Source organism: Dasypus novemcinctus, chromosome 6 (assembly GCF_030445035.2).
Source record: "Dasypus novemcinctus isolate mDasNov1 chromosome 6, mDasNov1.1.hap2, whole genome shotgun sequence".
In the NCBI taxonomy this organism is placed as follows: Eukaryota; Metazoa; Chordata; class Mammalia; order Cingulata; family Dasypodidae; genus Dasypus; species Dasypus novemcinctus.
The window spans coordinates 89,875,493-89,883,132 of record NC_080678.1 but is presented as its reverse complement, the minus strand read 5'-3'; positions in this window follow the sequence as shown (position 1 = coordinate 89,883,132).

Genomic DNA, 7,640 nt, shown 5'->3' with positions numbered 1-7,640 from the left:
GTTGTCCCTGTGACAAAGGAGGAAACTGAGGCTCAGAGGCAGCCGTGCCGGCCACAGCCCCACAGGCATCAATCAGTCTGTGCCCCGCAGCTCCAAGCAGGGTCCCCACCTCTCCCAGGGGCTGAGGCTGAGCTCAAACCACACCTTCCAGCACAGGTTATGTCTTTTTTTAAAATATTTATTTTTAAAGAAGCTTTATATTACATAAATGCTACATAAAAACTATATACATAAGGGATTCCCATAAACCTCATCGTCTCCCCCTCCCACACTTTCCCACATCAATAACAACCTTCCTAGTGTGGCACATTTGCTAAAATTGATGAACATGTATTGAGGCATTGCTACTAACCATGGACTCTAGTTTACATTACAGTTGACACTCTGTCCTGCACAGTTTTGTAGGTTATGGCAAAATCCATAATGCCCTGTACCCATCATTGCCCTGTCCTTGAGGACAATTCCAATGTCCTGAAATTCCCCTCATGTGACACCTCTTCTTCCCTCCCCCCCCTCAGACCCTCTGGTGGCCACTGCCTTTATTTCAATAATAGAAATTCTTCCATTGCTAGAATAATGTCTATAATAGAATAGTAATAAGTCTACTTTAGTCCAGTTTTCATTCCCCAATCTTGAGGATTTGACGATGGTGATACAGTTTCTGATTGAGAGGGGCCCTGTTTCCCAGGCGGTAGGTGGATGTTACTCTCTTGCTTGCAGTTGCAGACACTCTGTGTTCCTTGGGATGGGCGTTGTCCATCATCATCTCCTTGTTAGTTGTGCTGGATGAGTCCAATGAACTGGAGAGTAGGTGTTGCAACTCTGCTGAGATTCAGGACCCAACTGGCACATGGATGGACCAAAGATTTTAAGTCTCTGAAACATACATTTAATAAGTAGAGTGCTAATTATAGGTTCAAATAAAAGGGGCAGAAGAGCCTTGTTTAGGGAAACTATAGAGTCTAAGTCTGTTACACTGAGGAGCATAGATTCCAGAGTAAGGCCAGCTGCTAGGGTGCCTAACTCCTGAGCTTCTCTGTGCTGCTTTTGGAGTTTGGGTGTTTCTAACTCTTAGGAGCCCTGCTGTTTGAGGCATTGTTTACTGTGGCAGTCAATGGGATCCTGCTAAGCCTGCTGAGATGCGCATAAGTGTAACCTCTGGAATGACCTTCTGATTCACTTTGAATCTCTTAGCCATAAAAACTCATTTGTATTGAATATTTCCCCCTTTTGGTCAAGGTCTTTTTCTGCATGCGTTGTTGGCTGGTGTTGGTAATAATTCCTTGGTGCCAGGGGGGCTCATCCACAGGCATCATGTCCCATGCTGGGAAAAGGATAGTGTGTTTATATGCTGAGTTTGGCTATCAGAGGGGCCACATTACAGCAACAAGGAAGCATTCAGGAGGTAACTCTTAGGCAATATATAATGCTAGGCTAAGTTTCAAATTCACAAGGAAAGGTCCATAAGTACGGTCATCAATATCGAGGGCCTGGCATCATGGTCTCTCCTCCTTCACTAGGCACTGCCCTTGTACTTGGGAGATTCTTGCCATGCTGTTAGAGAATGCAGCAGGACTCCCCAGGATGGGAATTCAATATTCTTTTGGTTATTGTGTGGGTCTTCAACCATCCAGACAGTGAACGCTTGAACATATTCATATGCCTTCGAGGCATGCCCCAGGTGGACCCCTTCCCACATTTCTGTAACCTAAAGCTTCTTTGAAGATAAAGTGGAAAAAATAAGACCCTGGGGGAATATACAGGAGAAATTATTACTGTACATACAAGACAACAGACCTTACAGTGTTGAAAGACACAGTGTCTAAAAACTTTTTATATTATGTCAATTTTTAACGTTTTTTTTGTATTTTACTTGTTATTTTAAATACTAGTATTATTTCATTTTCTTCTTAATCTTATTTGGCTATGTCTTTTAAACTTTCTAGTGTAAAAAGAAGCCGCCAGACCCATGTAGGGTAAGTCCTAAGTGCATCCTGACTTCCTGTGAGCTCATCTGCCATGCACCGAGCCTCCCACGGCCCAAGGAGGGGTCTGCTCCTGCCCCAGGAGCTCCACCGCCTGTGCCAAGAGCCTGCAGAGCAGGAGGAGGAGGGCACAGGGGTGGGGGGATGGGGGCTGCTAGCAAAGCCAGGCATCCCCCTTCCCGGGCTCCCACCAAAGGGGCAGTGTGGGCAGCCTGTGTGGGGTCTGCCACAGACCCTCCTGAGACAAGTGGGGCCCTTGAGCCCCTGCTGGCTGGCAGGGTGGTACTTGCCCAGGATTCAGGGAAGCTTCTGGAAAAGGAGCCTCATGTTGCAAGGACCCAGCTCTGGGATCTGCCGGGCCCTTGTCTTAATCACGGTCTCCTGGTGGGCAGAGGGGCCTGGCCAGGTCAGCCCTTGGGGCCTGCAGAGCTGAGTGTGGGCAAGGGAGCTTACCTGGCATGGAGCTGTAAGGGGCGCCCACCCGGGGGAGCCCAGGGCCAGGTTCAGGGCAGCAGCCGTGGGACCAGGTGGGCCTGGGTCAGTCACGCTTTCAAAGCTTGAGCCCGGTGGCTGAGGGGCATCCCCTGCCCGTGCGCGGACCCCTGGCCGGCTCAGCATGTGGTGTCTTCATTTGCCAGGGCTGCTCTGACAAACGCCATGCACCAGGTGGCTTGAACCTGGAGGTCACTGTCTCTGGTCTGGAGCCCAGAAGTCCAGCTTTCTCCCGGGTCCACAGGTTCTGGTGCCAGTCACTGCAGCTCTCGGGGTCCTTGGCTGGCCTCGTGCCTCGGCCACAGGGTGCCGTCCTTGGTCCCCTCTGTCCTCTGCTTTCAGGCTCCTCCCGAGTCATGTTTCCTCCTTCATGAGGCTCCTGGAGTGGACAGAGCCCCCGCTTCTCTTTGGCCACCCATCCAATAGTGACATCCTGGGCACGCCCTGTTACAGATGGTTCCTCCCATAGAGCACAGCTGCAGGCATGAACCCCTATCTTCTGGGGCCCTTGGTCCAGGCCCCACACAGGGCACAGCCTCAAGGTGAGGCTTTGCCAATGGGGGTGTCAGAGGAGCGAGGGGACAGGGGAGCTTTGCAGCACTTTGGGGATGAGCCAGATGCTGACTTGTTTGCCCCAGAGGATGCTCCCTGGGGGCGCAGGCTGCTGATGGAATCCGGGTCCCTCACTCGATCATTCCTTATTCACCCCACAAACATCGGCTGAGTGGCAGCACCAGCCGCCCCGGTTGTGCCGCCCTGGAGCAGACGATTTCTCTTCCCACAGAGAGTGTGCTGCAGCCCGCCACACCCTGTGATGATTACCCGCTGCTGTGACTGCCCGGGCACTGGGCGTCTGAGCCAAATGGAGGTGAGGAGGGCTGGGGCAGGGGAGAGGACGATGGTGCAGGTGCAGAGGCCTGGCTGGAAGGCTCCACCTGGGGGTGTCCAGGGTCTGGGGCATTTTGCTTCCTCCCTGGGTGCCGGGGGCCAGGGGAGGGCACGAAGCTGGGGAGCCTGTGCCCCAGGCACTCCAAGTCGATTGAGCCAGGCCACCCTTGCCCCACCTGGTCTCTGGGTACTCGCAGGCAGCGCACAGCAGGCAGGTAAGCAGTTCCCACCCAGGTTTCCTCAGCTCGGGGGTGGCTCAGGTTTCAAACCCCAGCCAGGGGTGGAGGGAGAAAAACAGCCTGAGCCACAAAGAGGGGTGAATGAGTCAGAGAAATAGAGATGTGCTGAGCAGCCGCTGTTAGCACCTTCTCAATTCTCTGGAGACACCGCAGCTGTGCCCAGCCCAGCAGCAACCTTTTTGGCAGAATGAGGACAAGAGCTGCTAGCTGCGTGGCTGGTGACACAGGGTGCAGGGCTGCAGGGAGGAGGAACCCCAAGACCCCATCCTCGAGCGACCAGTGCTGGGCCTTGAGTCCTGGGACCCTAAGTCTCAGCCCTTCGCCCCTCCCTGGACATGCTGCTGCCCACCTGGTCAGGAGAGCCCAGCCCGGCCGAGGGTCCGGGGGTGAAAGGGACACCTGGAGGACAAGAGCCCCAACCTCCTCCTGGCCGGGCCCCTCCGTCCTGCTCTTGCATTTGCTCCATGCTCCTCTGCAGCCCCAGAAGGTGCTGGAACAGCCAGCCCCACCCCTGTCCTGACACAGTGACTTATTAGGCCTGCTCAGCCCAGACCTGCCCCACCCTGGTGGCTCAGGCCAGCCAGGAGCTGCCCTCCCCCAGCCCAGGGCTCCTTCTGGACTGTTCTCTGCCCTGCCCACCCCCCATATCAGGAACCTGCCCCCGAGCCAGGCATGAGACCTCCTGCCTGGCCCCTGCCTGCCCCCTCCTCCCCCACCCCGGCGCAGGCCTCCCTGACCACTGTGGGCTGCTGCCCAGCTCCCTGCACCCCCCGACTGCCCCCTCAGGGACCTCTCCTGGCTCCTGGTGTAGCTCGCCTGGCCTGGGAACTTGTCCCCTAAATGAGCCACTGACCCCCCACACCAAGAGTGTCTTGTTCCAGATTCTGACACTGAGCACAGTGACCACCACCCCAGCAGGCACACAGGCTGCCAGGCTCTGCTCCCAAGCTCATGCGGGTTCTTGGGGCTCAGCGGGTGTGCCTGACCCTCTCTGGACACGTCGCCCAGCCGTTTCACGTCCTCACACCACGTCTCCTTGCAGGGGAAGCTGGACCTCCTGTGTGCCCTCTTCAGGCCGCGCTGCACCCCAGTGTGCCTGATGCGGCCCCTGTTCCGGAGCACGGTGAGCAGGCGCAGTGATCCTCCATGGCGGGCTGACACCCCAGTGCTTTTCCCTCGTGATGTCTGCCCACAGACAGGGGCCCAGCCCTGGGAAACGGCCTCAGGAGCAAGCAGGCCCCAGGGGCCGGCTGTGGCCACCCACACTCTCCTCCCTGTGGTCTCGGATGGGCGGGGGACTGTCCAGGCTGGAGGCTGAAGGGTCATGGCCAAAGTCAAGGGCAAGGGGCAGCAGAGCAGGGCCGGCCGCCAGCTCCAGCGCTCCTGGCCCACGAGGCCCCTGCGCCTGCAGCCCTGGGGGTCAGCTGGCTTTATGCCACCCGGGAGGTGGCCTCCCACGTGGTAGCCTCGGGTTGCAGCCCCCACGGGCTCTTCCAGGTAGGCACGGTCCCCTGGAGTGGGCTCCCTGGCATGGGGGGTAAACGGCAGCACTGCGTGCACACTTGGAGCCAGGGCGGTGCTGCACCCATGGTGGACCTCCTGGGCAGCTGCCCTCAGGGGGCCCTACAGTCCTCCTCTCTGGCCCCTCCTCCAGCCCGAGCCTTGGCACTGTGGTTACGTGCAGCTGTACAGACTGGGAAGCTGGAGTGCAGAGAGGCTCGTGCCTTGCCCCACCTCACACAGCCACTGCCAGGCGGGGATGGACTGGGACCCGGCGGCATGGCTCCGGAGCCCAGCGCCCTCCTCGCCCTGCACTGCCTGTGCTCGGGTCAGCACTTGAGATCTTGTGTGGTCATCCTACATCACCTGGCAGCTGTCCCCATGTGGCCGCGGGCCCCCTGGCCTGGCCTGCAGCCCACCCTGCGTGGCCTCCCCCCGTCATGCTTCGTGCAGGTGGGGCAGGGGCCCTGGAGGTGCCTGGCCCTTGACCACCGCGTCTGTGGCTCGGGTGGCACTCCGGGACTGCTCCGGGGCCAGGGCACAGGCTCACTTTGGGCGCAGCCTGAGGCCCTTAAGGTCACTCACCTGGGCACAGGGAGGCAGCCACCCACCCCTGGCAGCCCTCGCCCCCGGCCTGGCCGCCTCCTCCACACCTCCCAGGTGTGGAGACAGAGGCTCTACCTCAGCGAAGGGCTGGGTGCTGCAGGGGCAGCTCCTCTCACCGCAGAGCCCCCCGCTGGCCCGCATCTAGCCATCACGTGGTCCCTGGGAACACCTGGAAAGCATGTCTCTGTAGTGAACTGGGCTGTATGTGCAAGGCTCTCATGGGCACTGGTGTCTTGACTTCCGCCCCACATCCCGGCAGACTTCCTTCTCCACGGGAACCCGCCTGTGTCTGTGGGCCTTGGGTGGAGCGTGTTGTGGTGGGGCTGAGTCTGCATGGGTGCCCAAGGGGCAGCTGAGTCTTGTTCTTCTCACCCTGCCCGTGATGGAGCTGGACCAAAGGGGGCACAGACGTAGGGCTGGAGAACTCCTAACATGACAGTGTCCTTCCACCAGCGATCTTTGGGAAAGTCTCCGCTCATGACTCTGGGCTGTGATGGCACCTGGCTCCCCTCCCTCCCACTTCCCCAGGAGATCCAGAAACAGGGTCCAAGCCCCAGAGCCCTGGACGCTGAGGCTCCCTATCAGCTCTGCCGGTCCCTTCAGGAAAGATCCTGAGCTGCGCAGTAGCGAGCTGAGGAGACGTAATGGTAGTTGGCTTCACGTGGCGATCGCTGATGGCCAGAGAGGAAGGAGAGCCACCCCTCCCAACCTCACATCCCTTCACCCCCTCATGCCCATGCCACAGACTCAGGATCTCTGCAGCCCCCAGAGGGCTCCTCTCCTGGGTGGAGATGTCCAGGCACCTCCATCTGCCCCTCTATCAGCACCTGTTCAGATCATTCCAGGGTGCCCCTGCAGCCCCAGGATGGGCATGATTGGGGCAAGAGGCTGCAAGTGTCCCGTAGACCATGCCCTGAAGGAAAGCAGAGGGACCTGCAGCCCTTGGGGAGCACCAGCCCCAGAATCAGTTGCTCGTGTTCTGGAATAAATGAGTGGAAATAAAGGAGCGAGAAACAAAGATAAAGATTCCATTCAATGCCCAACAGTGACAAAACCCAAAGTTCCTGTCAATAAGTAGAACTTGATGAATGTTATCCCAGGGTGGCATGCTCTGGGTGAAGAGAGAGGCAGCAAGTCTAGAGAGAGTGGGAAATCAACATGATCTTTATCAACCCAGTGGTCAAGATGCTCGTGATGATACTTAGTGTTGGCACAGAGAGAGGGTGGGGGACGGACACCTGCCTGCCCTGCAGGTGTCAGTGTGGACAGGATCAGCTTTCTGAAGCAGTTATCCTGTGCCTGGGCCTGTAGATGCAGCACTCTCTGTGGATGGAGGGATAGATGGATGAATGGGAGGATGGATGGATGGGTTGATGGGTGGATGGGAAGATGGAAGAGTGGGTGGATGGATGGAGGGATGGGAGGATGGATAATGGATGGATGGGTGGGTAGATGGAGGTGTGACGGATGGATGAATGAGCATTTATGGTTGGACAAGGGCCTGCAATGACACTTTAGGTCATTTCTCTGACATGAAGAGGCATGTTTGGATCTGGCATGTATGAAGGCTCAGAAAGCCTCTTTGGGGGACAATTGTGGGAGGATGGAAGGGGCCCTTTTAACATTTTCAGGGGCGACCATAGGAAGAACTTTGTTTAACCAGTTACTACTTGTGTAAACTTGTCCTAGTTTCTTAACCCCTCAAGGCCTCACTTTTCTCATCTGAAAAACAGGGAAAAATAATAAAACTCGCTTGTCCTGGAAAATCCAAAGGCTGCACACCAACCAGGCCTGGGGAGGAGCCCCTCCCCAGCCCAAGAGTCGCAGTCCCCAGGCCAGATGAGTAGAGGGTCTCGTGGCTCAGGGTCAGTGCTGCGGGAGAAGTGCTGTGATTGCGGGGTAGGATTGGAAGTCCCAGGAGGCACAGGCA